The sequence below is a fragment of the Mesoplodon mirus genome, assembly GCF_964341445.2.
Source record: "Mesoplodon mirus genome assembly, chromosome: 10".
NCBI lineage: Eukaryota > Metazoa > Chordata > Mammalia > Artiodactyla > Ziphiidae > Mesoplodon > Mesoplodon mirus.
Genome location: NC_138986.1, coordinates 76925538 through 76939191, shown reverse-complemented (window position 1 = coordinate 76939191; position 13654 = coordinate 76925538).

The window sequence follows — 13654 nt, the reverse complement described above, 5'->3', positions numbered from 1 at the left end:
CCGTATTTCAAAAAGGCACATTCACCACAATGTTCGTTGCAGCACTATTTACAATAGCCAGGTAATGGAAGCAACCTAAATGCCCACAGACAGATGAATGGATAAAGTTGTGGTACATATATAAAATGGAATATTACTCGGCCATAAAACGGAATGAAACTGGGTCATTTGTAGAGACATCGATGGATCGAGAGACTGTCATACAGAGTGAAGTAAGTCAGAAAGAGGAAAACAAATATTGTATATTAATGCATATAGGTGGAACCTAAAAAAATGGTACAGATGAACTGGTTTGCAGGGAAGAAATAGAGACACAGAGGTAGAGAACAAACGTATGGACACCAAGTGTGGGAAGCCATGGGGTGGTGGTGGTGGGATGAGTTGGGAGATTGGGATTGACCTGTATACATGTATATGCATAAAATACATAACTAATAATAACCTGCTGTATAAAAACATAAATAAAATTAAATTTCAAAATTTTAAAAAATAAAATTTAAAAATAAAACAAAAAAATTCTTCCCGTCACACAGATGTATTTATAGGAATGAATTATTTCCATGCTTATATTTATAAATACATAAAAGAGGAATAAAATCTAACTTGAACCATAAAAGAAAAAAAAAGTGAACCCACGAGTTATACAGAGGAAAACCCTATCACGGCACTTGCTCCAGCGGTAAACAATTCTGAAATTGGTCAGAGGTGGGGAACCATCTCCCATACAGCCAGCAACCCACCCCCCACGCAAGGAGCGTCCTCATTGCAAAGCTGGGGGACCGTGCCGAGGCATCTGTGAGTAAACGTGAGCTGAGCCCCAGGCCAGCTGCTGCTGAACTGTTCCCACCCTTTCCAGGTAAAACACCTGAATATGTACAAGGGCTTGAAAGCCTAGAGGAAGGACCGTGGAGCCACACAAGCGACAGCACGCAGGCCAACTTGGTGCCTGCAGGCCAGCCAGCGTGGTCCTGGCCCCGGGCGCTCTTCCAGAAGCTTTCCATTGCCCTGCCTGAGATACCCCTCCTGTCCCGGCCCCCACTGATTTTTTCCTTCCTCACCTCTGTCCGGAGAGAAATTCCAGCGGAAGGTATGGGTGACACATCCTCTACTTTACAGGCGGCAGCCTGGCAACTCCTGCAGAAAGGCCAGCAGAACCCTACTCACACCGGGCCACCCACAAAGCTGTGGCCCCTCACACCCTCCCACCAGCACAGCCCCGATACTGCTGACGGGGCAGAGAATATGGAGTCAGGCACAGCTTCAGGGGCTCTTGCTGCCTGGAGCGCTGTTTATATTGACCTCAACGAGGCACACCTGGGGAGGGCGGGCCGGCAGGGTAAGGCTGCCCAGGTCAGCTAATCCACAACCCTCAGGGAATCACATTGTTGAAAATGGACCCCGCTAAGGCAGAAGAGAAGCCAAGGGAAAAAAGGACACAATGCCATTTGCAGCACCGTAGATGAGTCTAGAAGTAATCACGTGACTTGTAGTAAGTCAGAAAGTGAAAGACACATATCATATCACTTAGAGGTGTTACCTAAAAATGGATACCAAGGCAGATATTTCCACGGAGAAGGGCAATCACAGATTCATTAAACAAACTTATGGTTCACCAATGGAAAGGTGTGAGGATTGGTTTCTTTACGATATCGGGGTTAACAGACATATACAAACACAGGTGCCATATATAATCACCAAAGACCTACAGAATACCAAGAGAGGACTACTCAACATTCTGTCATAACGTACATGGGAAAAGGATGCCAGGAAGAACAGTCTTCTGTATATGTGTAAAAGAACCACATCTTCCACACCTACAACAAGCCAAACACTGTAATCAAACTTGCTGTAATAAAAAATAAAAAAATAAATTAAAAACACGAACAAGAAGTAGTGAGACAAACGTGAGGGGTTTTCTCCTGGCACGTTACATTCTAAATTGCAATCTAGAACACCACTTCCACTGAGGCTCTCTTGCCCTAGTAACCAGATTTGGTAAGGGTGAACTGCTGCCACCTTGTGGCCGTTTCACACAACAGCAGCTTTAATCCCAGCAATAATGGTCAGTTGATATTCAAAATCATTGCAGGCCTGTAAATGACACCTTCCCTGAAAACAAATCCTGGGGTCACATATCGACCAAAAAATTCAAAGGACGTCCATATTTCAAAACGACCATTTCAAAAGGCATATTTTACGCACATTAGTGTTCTGCTTCTTTTCCTTTCTTTCCTTTTTTGGTAAAAAACACGGGAATGGAAAAAGGCATCCCTCAGAATGGGCGAAAATCGTTGCAGACGAATCAATGGACAGAGGTTTAATCTCCAATATATATAAACAACTCATGCAGCTTAATATTAAAAAAACAAACAACCCAATACAAAAATGGGCAGATCTAAAGAGACGTTTCTTCAAAGAAGACACAGAGATGGCCAAGACGCACATGAAAAGCTGCTCAACAGCACTAATTATTAGAGAAATGCAAATCAAAACTACAATGAGGTATCACCTCACACCTGTTAGAATCGGCATCATCAGAAAATCTACAAACAACCAATTCTGGGGAGGGTGTGGACAAAAGGAGCCCTCTTCCACTATTGGTGGGAATGTAAATTGATACAGTCACTATGGAGAACAGTATGGAGTTTCCTTAAAAAACCTAGAAATAGAATTACCATCTGATCCAGCAATCCCACTTCTGGGCATATACCCAGAGAAAACCGTATTTCAAAAAGGCACATTCACCACAATGTTCGTTGCAGCACTATTTACAATAGCCAGGTAATGGAAGCAACCTAAATGCCCACAGACAGATGAATGGATAAAGATGTGGTACATATATAAAATGGAAAATTACTCGGCCATAAAAAGGAATGAAACTGGGTCATTTGTAGAGACATCGATGGATCGAGAGACTGTCATACAGAATGAAGTAAGTCAGAAAGAGGAAAACAAATATTGTATATTAACGCATATATGTGGAGCCTAAAAATGGTACAGATGAACTGGTTTGCAGGGAAGAAATAGAGACACAGAAGTAGAGAACAAACGTATGGACACCAAGTGTGGGAAGCCATGGGGTGGTGGTGGTGGGATGAGTTGGGAGTTTGGGATTGACCTGTATACATGTATATGCATAAAATACATAACTAATAATAACGTGCTGTATAAAAAAATAAATAAAATTAAATTTCAAAATTTTAAAAAATAAAATTTAAAAATAAAACAGAAAAAAGTTCTTCCCGTCACACAGATGTATTTCTAGGAATGAATTATTTCCATGCTTATATCTATAAATACATAAAAGAGGAATAAAATCTAACTTGAACCATAAAAGAAAAAAAAAATCCTGAACCCACGAGTTATACAGAGGAAAACCCTATCAGGGCACTTGCTCCAGTGGTAAACAATTCTGAAATAGGTCAGAGGTGGGGAATCATCTCCCATACAGCCAGCAACCCACCCGCCACGCAAGGAGCATCCTCATTGCAAAGGTGGGGGACCGTGCCGAGGCATCTGTGAGTAAAGGTGAGCTGAGCCCTAGGCCAGCTGATGCTGAACTGTTCCCACCCTTTCCAGGTAAAACACCTGAATATGTACAAGGGCTTGAAAGCCTAGAGGAAGGACCGTGGAGCCACACCAGCGACAGCACGCAGGCCAACTTGGTGCCTGCAGGGCAGCCAGGGTGGTCCTGGCCCCGGGTGCTCTTCCAGAAGCTTTCCATTGCCCTGTCTGAGATACCCCTCCTGTCCCGGCCCCCACTGATTTTTTTCCTTTCTCACCTCTGTCCGGAGAGAAATTCCAGCGGAAGGTATGGGTGACACAACCTCTTCTTTACAGGCGGCAGCCGGGCAACTCCTGCAGAAAGGCCAGCAGAACCCCACTCACACCGGGCCACCCACAAAGCTGTGGCCCCTCACTCCCTCCCACCAGCACAGCCCCGAGACTGTTGACGGGGCAGAGAATATGGAGTCAGGCACAGCTTCAGGGGCTATTGCTGCCTGGAGCGCTGTTTATATTGACCTCAACGAGGCACACCTGGGGAGGGCGGGCCGGCAGGGTAAGGCTGCCCAGGTCAGCTAATCCACAACCCTCAGGGAATCACATTGTTGAAAATGGACCCCGCTAAGGCAGAAGAGAAGCCAAGGGAAAAAAGGACACAATGCCATTTGCAGCACCGTAGATGAGTCTAGAAGTAATCACGTGACTTGTAGTAAGTCAGAAAGTGAAAGACACATATCCTATCATATCACTTATAGGTGTTACCTAAAAATGGATACCAGGGCAGATATTTCCACGGAGAAGGGCAATCACAGATTCATTAAACAAACTTATGGTTCACCAATGGAAAGGTGTGAGGATTGGTTTCATTACGATATCAGGGTTAACAGACATCTACAAACACAGGTGACATATATAATCACCAAAGACCTACAGAATACCAAGAGAGGACTACTCAACATTCTGTCATAACGTACATGGGAAAAGGATCCCAGGAAGAACAGACATCTGTATATGTGTAAAAGAACCACATCTTCCACACCTACAACAAGCCAAACATTGTAATCAAACTTGCTGTAATAAAAAATAAAAAATTAAATTAAAAACACGAACAAGAAGTAGTGAGACAAACGTGAGGGGCTTTCTCCTGGCACATTCCATTCTAAACTCCAATCTAGAACACCACTTCCACTGAGGCTCTCTTGCCCTAGTAACCAGATTTGGTAAGGGTGAACTGCTGCCACCTTGTGTCCGTTTCACACAACAGCAGCTTTAATCCCAACGCTAATGGTCAGTTGATATTCAAAATCATTGCAGGCCTGTGAATGACACCTGCCCTGAAAACAAATCCTGGGGTCACATATCGACCAAAAAATTCAAAGGACGTCCATATTTCAAAACGTCCATTTCAAAAGGCATATTTTACGCACATTAGTGTTCTGCTTCTTTTCCTTTCTTTCCTTTTTTGTTAAAAAACACGGGAATGGAAAAAGGCATCCCTCAGAATGGGCGAAAATCATTGCAGACGAATCAATGGACAGAGGTTTAATCTCCAATATATATAAACAGCTCATGCAGCTTAATATTAAAAAAACAAAAAACCCAAAATAAATGGGCAGAAGATCTAAAGAGACGTTTCTACAAAGGAGACACAGAGATGGCCAAGACGCACATGAAAAGCTGCTCAACAGCACTAATTATTAGAGAAATGCAAATCAAAACTACAATGAGGTATCACCTCACACCTGTTAGAATCGGCATCATCAGAATATCTACAAACAACCAATTCTGGGGAGGGTGTGGACAAAAGGAGCCCTCTTCCACTATTGGTGGGAATGTAAATTGATACAGTCACTATGGAGAACAGTATGGAGTTTCCTTAAAAAATCTAGAAATAGAATTACCATCTGATCCAGCAATCCCACTTCTGGGCATATACCCAGAGAAAACCGTATTTCAAAAAGGCGCATTCACCACAATGTTCGTTGCAGCACTATTTACAATAGCCAGGTAATGGAAGCAACCTAAATGCCCACAGACAGATGAATGGATAAAGATGTGGTACATATATAAAATGGAATATTACTCGGCCATAAAAAGGAATGAAACTGGGTCATTTGTAGAGACATCGATGGATCGAGAGACTGTCATACAGAATGAAGTAAGTCAGAAAGAGGAAAACAAATATTGTATATTAACGCATATATGTGGAGCCTAAAAATGGTACAGATGTACTGGTTTGCAGGGAAGAAATAGAGACACAGAGGTAGAGAAGAAACGTATGGACACCAAGTGTGGGAAGCCATGGGGTGGTGGTGGTGGGATGAGTTGGGAGTTTGGGATTGACCTGTATACATGTATATGCATAAAATACATAACTAATAATAACGTGCTGTATAAAAAAAATAAATAAAATTAAATTTCAAAATTTTAAAAAATAAAATTTAAAAATAAAACAGAAAAAAGTTCTTCCCGTCACACAGATGTATTTCTAGGAATGAATTATTTCCATGCTTATATCTATAAATACATAAAAGAGGAATAAAATCTAACTTGAACCATAAAAGAAAAAAAAATCCTGAACCCACGAGTTATACAGAGGAAAACCCTATCAGGGCACTTGCTCCAGTGGTAAACAATTCTGAAATAGGTCAGAGGTGGGGAATCATCTCCCATACAGCCAGCAACCCACCCGCCACGCAAGGAGCGTCCTCATTGCAAAGGTGGGGGACCGTGCCGAGGCATCTGTGAGTAAAGGTGAGCTGAGCCCTAGGCCAGCTGATGCTGAACTGTTCCCACCCTTTCCAGGTAAAACACCTGAATATGTACAAGGGCTTGAAAGCCTAGAGGAAGGACCGTGGAGCCACACAAGCGACAGCACGCAGGCCAACTTGGTGCCTGCAGGGCAGCCAGGGTGGTCCTGGCCCCGGGTGCTCTTCCAGAAGCTTTCCATTGCCCTGTCTGAGATACCCCTCCTGTCCCGGCCCCCACTGCTTTTTTTCCTTTCTCACCTCTGTCCGGAGAGAAATTCCAGCGGAAGGTATGGGTGACACAACCTCTTCTTTACAGGCGGCAGCCTGGCAGCTGCTGTAGAAAGGCCAGCAGAACCCCACTCACACCGGGCCACCCACAAAGCTGTGGCCCCTCACTCCCTCCCACCAGCACAGCCCCGAGACTGTTGACGGGGCAGAGAATATGGAGTCAGGCACAGCTTCAGGGGCTATTGCTGCCTGGAGCGCTGTTTATATTGACCTCAACGAGGCACACCTGGGGAGGGCGGGCCGGCAGGGTAAGGCTGCCCAGGTCAGCTAATCCACAACCCTCAGGGAATCACATTGTTGAAAATGGACCCCGCTAAGGCAGAAGAGAAGCCAAGGGAAAAAAGGACACAATGCCATTTGCAGCACCGTAGATGAGTCTAGAAGTAATCACGTGACTTGTAGTAAGTCAGAAAGTGAAAGACACATATCCTATCATATCACATATAGGTGTTACCTAAAAATGGATACCAGGGCAGATATTTCCACGGAGAAGGGCAATCACAGATTCATTAAACAAACTTATGGTTCACCAATGGAAAGGTGTGAGGATTGGTTTCATTACGATATCAGGGTTAACAGACATCTACAAACACAGGTGACATATATAATCACCAAAGACCTACAGAATACCAAGAGAGGACTACTCAACATTCTGTCATAACGTACATGGGAAAAGGATCCCAGGAAGAACAGACATCTGTATATGTGTAAAAGAACCACATCTTCCACACCTACAACAAGCCAAACATTGTAATCAAACTTGCTGTAATAAAAAATAAAAAATTAAATTAAAAACACGAACAAGAAGTAGTGAGACAAACGTGAGGGGCTTTCTCCTGGCACATTCCATTCTAAACTCCAATCTAGAACACCACTTCCACTGAGGCTCTCTTGCCCTAGTAACCAGATTTGGTAAGGGTGAACTGCTGCCACCTTGTGTCCGGTTCACACAACAGCAGCTTTAATCCCAACGCTAATGGTCAGTTGATATTCAAAATCATTGCAGGCCTGTGAATGACACCTGCCCTGAAAACAAATCCTGGGGTCACATATCGACCAAAAAATTCAAAGGACGTCCATATTTCAAAACGTCCATTTCAAAAGGCATATTTTACGCACATTAGTGTTCTGCTTCTTTTCCTTTCTTTCCTTTTTTGTTAAAAAACACGGGAATGGAAAAAGGCATCCCTCAGAATGGGCGAAAATCGTTGCAGACGAATCAATGGACAGAGGTTTAATCTCCAATATATATAAACAGCTCTTGCAGCTTAATATTAAAAAAACAAACAACCCAAAATAAATGGGCAGAAGATCTAAAGAGACGTTTCTTCAAAGGAGACACAGAGATGGCCAAGACGCACATGAAAAGCTCCTCAACAGCACTAATTATTAGAGAAATGCAAATCAAAACTACAATGAGATATCACCTCACACCTGTTAGAATCGGCATCATCAGAAAATCTACAAACAACCAATTCTGGGGAGGGTGTGGACAAAAGGAGCCCTCTTCCACTATTGGTGGGAATGTAAATTGATACAGTCACTATGGAGAACAGTATGGAGTTTCCTTAAAAAACCTAGAAATAGAATTACCATCTGATCCAGCAATCCCACTTGTGGGCATATACCCAGAGAAAACCGTATTTCAAAAAGGCACATTCACCACAATGTTCGTTGCAGCACTATTTACAATAGCCAGGTAATGGAAACAACCTAAATGCCCACAGACAGATGAATGGATAAAGATGTGGTACATATATGAAATGGAATATTACTCGGCCATAAAAAGGAATGAAACTGGGTCATTTGTAGAGACATCGATGGATCGAGAGACTGTCATACAGAATGAAGTAAGTCAGAAAGCGGAAAACAAATATTGTATATTAACGCATATATGTGGAGCCTAAAAATGTTACAGATGAACTGGTTTGCAGGGAAGAAATAGAGACACAGAGGTAGAGAACAAACGTATGGACACCAAGTGTGGGAAGCCATGGGGTGGTGGTGGTGGGATGAGTTGGGAGTTTGGGATTGACCTGTATACATGTATATGCATAAAATACAAAACTAATAATAACGTGCTGTATAAAAAAAATAAATAAAATTAAATTTCAAAATTTTAAAAAATAAAATTTAAAAATAAAACAGAAAAAAGTTCTTCCCGTCACACAGATGTATTTCTAGGAATGAATTATTTCCATGCTTATATCTATAAATACATAAAAGAGGAATAAAATCTAACTTGAACCATAAAAGAAAAAAAAATCCTGAACCCACGAGTTATACAGAGGAAAACCCTATCAGGGCACTTGCTCCAGTGGTAAACAATTCTGAAATAGGTCAGAGGTGGGGAATCATCTCCCATACAGCCAGCAACCCACCCGCCACGCAAGGAGCGTCCTCATTGCAAAGGTGGGGGACCGTGCCGAGGCATCTGTGAGTAAAGGTGAGCTGAGCCCTAGGCCAGCTGCTGCTGAACTGTTCCCACCCTTTCCAGGTAAAACACCTGAATATGTACAAGGGCTTGAAAGCCTAGAGGAAGGACCGTGGAGCCACAGCAGCGACAGCACGCAGGCCACCTTGGTGCCTGCAGGGCAGCCAGGGTGGTCCTGGCCCCGGGTGCTCTTCCAGAAGCTTTCCATTGCCCTGTCTGAGATACCCCTCCTGTCCCGGCACCCACTGCTTTTTTTCCTTTCTCACCTCTGTCCGGAGAGAAATTCCAGCGGAAGGTATGGGTGACACAACCTCTTCTTTACAGGCGGCAGCCTGGCAACTCCTGCAGAAAGGCCAGCAGAACCCCACTCACACTGGGCCACCCACAAAGCTGTGGCCCCTCACTCCCTCCCACCAGCACAGCCCCGAGACTGCTGACGGGGCCGAGAATATGGAGTCAGGCACAGCTTCATGGGCTATTGCTGCCTGGAGCGCTGTTTATATTGACCTCAACGAGGCACACCTGGGGAGGGCGGGCCGGCAGGGTAAGGCTGCCCAGGTCAGCTAATCCACAACCCTCAGGGAATCACATTGTTGAAAATGGACCCCGCTAAGGCAGAAGAGAAGCCAAGGGAAAAAAGGACACAATGCCATTTGCAGCACCATAGATGAGTCTAGAAGTAATCACGTGACTTGAAGTAAGTCAGAAAGTGAAAGACACATATCCTATCATATCACTTATAGGTGTTACCTAAAAATGGATACCAGGGCAGATATTTCCATGGAGAAGGGCAATCACAGATTCATTAAACAAACTTATGGTTCACCAATGGAAAGGTGTGAGGATTGGTTTCATTACGATATCGGGGTTAACAGACATCTACAAACACAGGTGACATATATAATCACCAAAGACCTACAGAATACCAAGAGAGGACTACTCAACATTCTGTCATAACGTACATGGGAAAAGGATCCCAGGAAGAACAGACATCTGTATATGTGTAAAAGAACCACATCTTCCACACCTACAACAAGCCAAACATTGTAATCAAACTTGCTGTAATAAAAAATAAAAAATTAAATTAAAAACACGAACAAGAAGTAGTGAGACAAACGTGAGGGGCTTTCTCCTGGCACATTCCATTCTAAACTCCAATCTAGAACACCACTTCCACTGAGGCTCTCTTGCCCTAGTAACCAGATTTGGTAAGGGTGAACTGCTGCCACCTTGTGTCCGGTTCACACAACAGCAGCTTTAATCCCAACGCTAATGGTCAGTTGATATTCAAAATCATTGCAGGCCTGTGAATGACACCTGCCCTGAAAACAAATCCTGGGGTCACATATCGACCAAAAAATTCAAAGGACGTCCATATTTCAAAACGTCCATTTCAAAAGGCATATTTTACGCACATTAGTGTTCTGCTTCTTTTCCTTTCTTTCCTTTTTTGTTAAAAAACACGGGAATGGAAAAAGGCATCCCTCAGAATGGGCGAAAATCGTTGCAGACGAATCAATGGACAGAGGTTTAATCTCCAATATATATAAACAGCTCTTGCAGCTTAATATTAAAAAAAACAAACAACCCAAAATAAATGGGCAGAAGATCTAAAGAGACGTTTCTTCAAAGGAGACACAGAGATGGCCAAGACGCACATGAAAAGCTCCTCAACAGCACTAATTATTAGAGAAATGCAAATCAAAACTACAATGAGATATCACCTCACACCTGTTAGAATCGGCATCATCAGAAAATCTACAAACAACCAATTCTGGGGAGGGTGTGGACAAAAGGAGCCCTCTTCCACTATTGGTGGGAATGTAAATTGATACAGTCACTATGGAGAACAGTATGGAGTTTCCTTAAAAAACCTAGAAATAGAATTACCATCTGATCCAGCAATCCCACTTGTGGGCATATACCCAGAGAAAACCGTATTTCAAAAAGGCACATTCACCACAATGTTCGTTGCAGCACTATTTACAATAGCCAGGTAATGGAAACAACCTAAATGCCCACAGACAGATGAATGGATAAAGATGTGGTACATATATGAAATGGAATATTACTCGGCCATAAAAAGGAATGAAACTGGGTCATTTGTAGAGACATCGATGGATCGAGAGACTGTCATACAGAATGAAGTAAGTCAGAAAGCGGAAAACAAATATTGTATATTAACGCATATATGTGGAGCCTAAAAATGTTACAGATGAACTGGTTTGCAGGGAAGAAATAGAGACACAGAGGTAGAGAACAAACGTATGGACACCAAGTGTGGGAAGCCATGGGGTGGTGGTGGTGGGATGAGTTGGGAGTTTGGGATTGACCTGTATACATGTATATGCATAAAATACATAACTAATAATAACGTGCTGTATAAAAAAATAAATAAAATTAAATTTCAAAATTTTAAAAAATAAAATTTAAAAATAAAACAGAAAAAAGTTCTTCCCGTCACACAGATGTATTTCTAGGAATGAATTATTTCCATGCTTATATCTATAAATACATAAAAGAGGAATAAAATCTAACTTGAACCATAAAAGAAAAAAAAAATCCTGAACCCACGAGTTATACAGAGGAAAACCCTATCAGGGCACTTGCTCCAGTGGTAAACAATTCTGAAATAGGTCAGAGGTGGGGAATCATCTCCCATACAGCCAGCAACCCACCCGCCACGCAAGGAGCATCCTCATTGCAAAGGTGGGGGACCGTGCCGAGGCATCTGTGAGTAAAGGTGAGCTGAGCCCTAGGCCAGCTGATGCTGAACTGTTCCCACCCTTTCCAGGTAAAACACCTGAATATGTACAAGGGCTTGAAAGCCTAGAGGAAGGACCGTGGAGCCACACCAGCGACAGCACGCAGGCCAACTTGGTGCCTGCAGGGCAGCCAGGGTGGTCCTGGCCCCGGGTGCTCTTCCAGAAGCTTTCCATTGCCCTGTCTGAGATGCCCCTCCTGTCCCGGCCCCCACTGCTTTTTTTCCTTTCTCACCTCTGTCCGGAGAGAAATTCCAGCGGAAGGTATGGGTGACACAACCTCTTCTTTACAGGCGGCAGCCGGGCAACTCCTGCAGAAAGGCCAGCAGAACCCCACTCACACCGGGCCACCCACAAAGCTGTGGCCCCTCACTCCCTCCCACCAGCACAGCCCCGAGACTGTTGACGGGGCAGAGAATATGGTGTCAGGCACAGCTTCAGGGGCTATTGCTGCCTGGAGCGCTGTTTATATTGACCTCAACGAGGCACACCTGGGGAGGGCGGGCCGGCAGGGTAAGGCTGCCCAGGTCAGCTAATCCACAACCCTCAGGGAATCACATTGTTGAAAATGGACCCCGCTAAGGCAGAAGAGAAGCCAAGGGAAAAAAGGACACAATGTCATTTGCAGCACCGTAGATGAGTCTAGAAGTAATCACGTGACTTGTAGTAAGTCAGAAAGTGAAAGACACATATCCTATCATATCACTTATAGGTGTTACCTAAAAATGGATACCAGGGCAGATATTTCCACGGAGAAGGGCAATCACAGATTCATTAAACAATCTTATGGTTCACCAATGGAAAGGTGTGAGGATTGGTTTCATTACGATATCAGGGTTAACAGACATCTACAAACACAGGTGACATATATAATCACCAAAGACCTACAGAATACCAAGAGAGGACTACTCAACATTCTGTCATAACGTACATGGGAAAAGGATCCCAGGAAGAACAGACATCTGTATATGTGTAAAAGAACCACATCTTCCACACCTACAACAAGCCAAACATTGTAATCAAACTTGCTGTAATAAAAAATAAAAAATTAAATTAAAAACACGAACAAGAAGTAGTGAGACAAACGTGAGGGGCTTTCTCCTGGCACATTCCATTCTAAACTCCAATCTAGAACACCACTTCCACTGAGGCTCTCTTGCCCTAGTAACCAGATTTGGTAAGGGTGAACTGCTGCCACCTTGTGTCCGTTTCACACAACAGCAGCTTTAATCCCAACGCTAATGGTCAGTTGATATTCAAAATCATTGCAGGCCTGTGAATGACACCTGCCCTGAAAACAAATCCTGGGGTCACATATCGACCAAAAAATTCAAAGGACGTCCATATTTCAAAACGTCCATTTCAAAAGGCATATTTTACGCACATTAGTGTTCTGCTTCTTTTCCTTTCTTTCCTTTTTTGTTAAAAAACACGGGAATGGAAAAAGGCATCCCTCAGAATGGGCGAAAATCGTTGCAGACGAATCAATGGACAGAGGTTTAATCTCCAATATATATAAACAGCTCTTGCAGCTTAATATTAAAAAAACAAACAACCCAAAATAAATGGGCAGAAGATCTAAAGAGACGTTTCTTCAAAGGAGACACAGAGATGGCCAAGACGCACATGAAAAGCTCCTCAACAGCACTAATTATTAGAGAAATGCAAATCAAAACTACAATGAGATATCACCTCACACCTGTTAGAATCGGCATCATCAGAAAATCTACAAACAACCAATTCTGGGGAGGGTGTGGACAAAAGGAGCCCTCTTCCACTATTGGTGGGAATGTAAATTGATACAGTCACTATGGAGAACAGTATGGAGTTTCCTTAAAAAACCTAGAAATAGAATTACCATCTGATCCAGCAATCCCACTTGTGGGCATATACCCAGAGAAAACCGTATTTCAAAA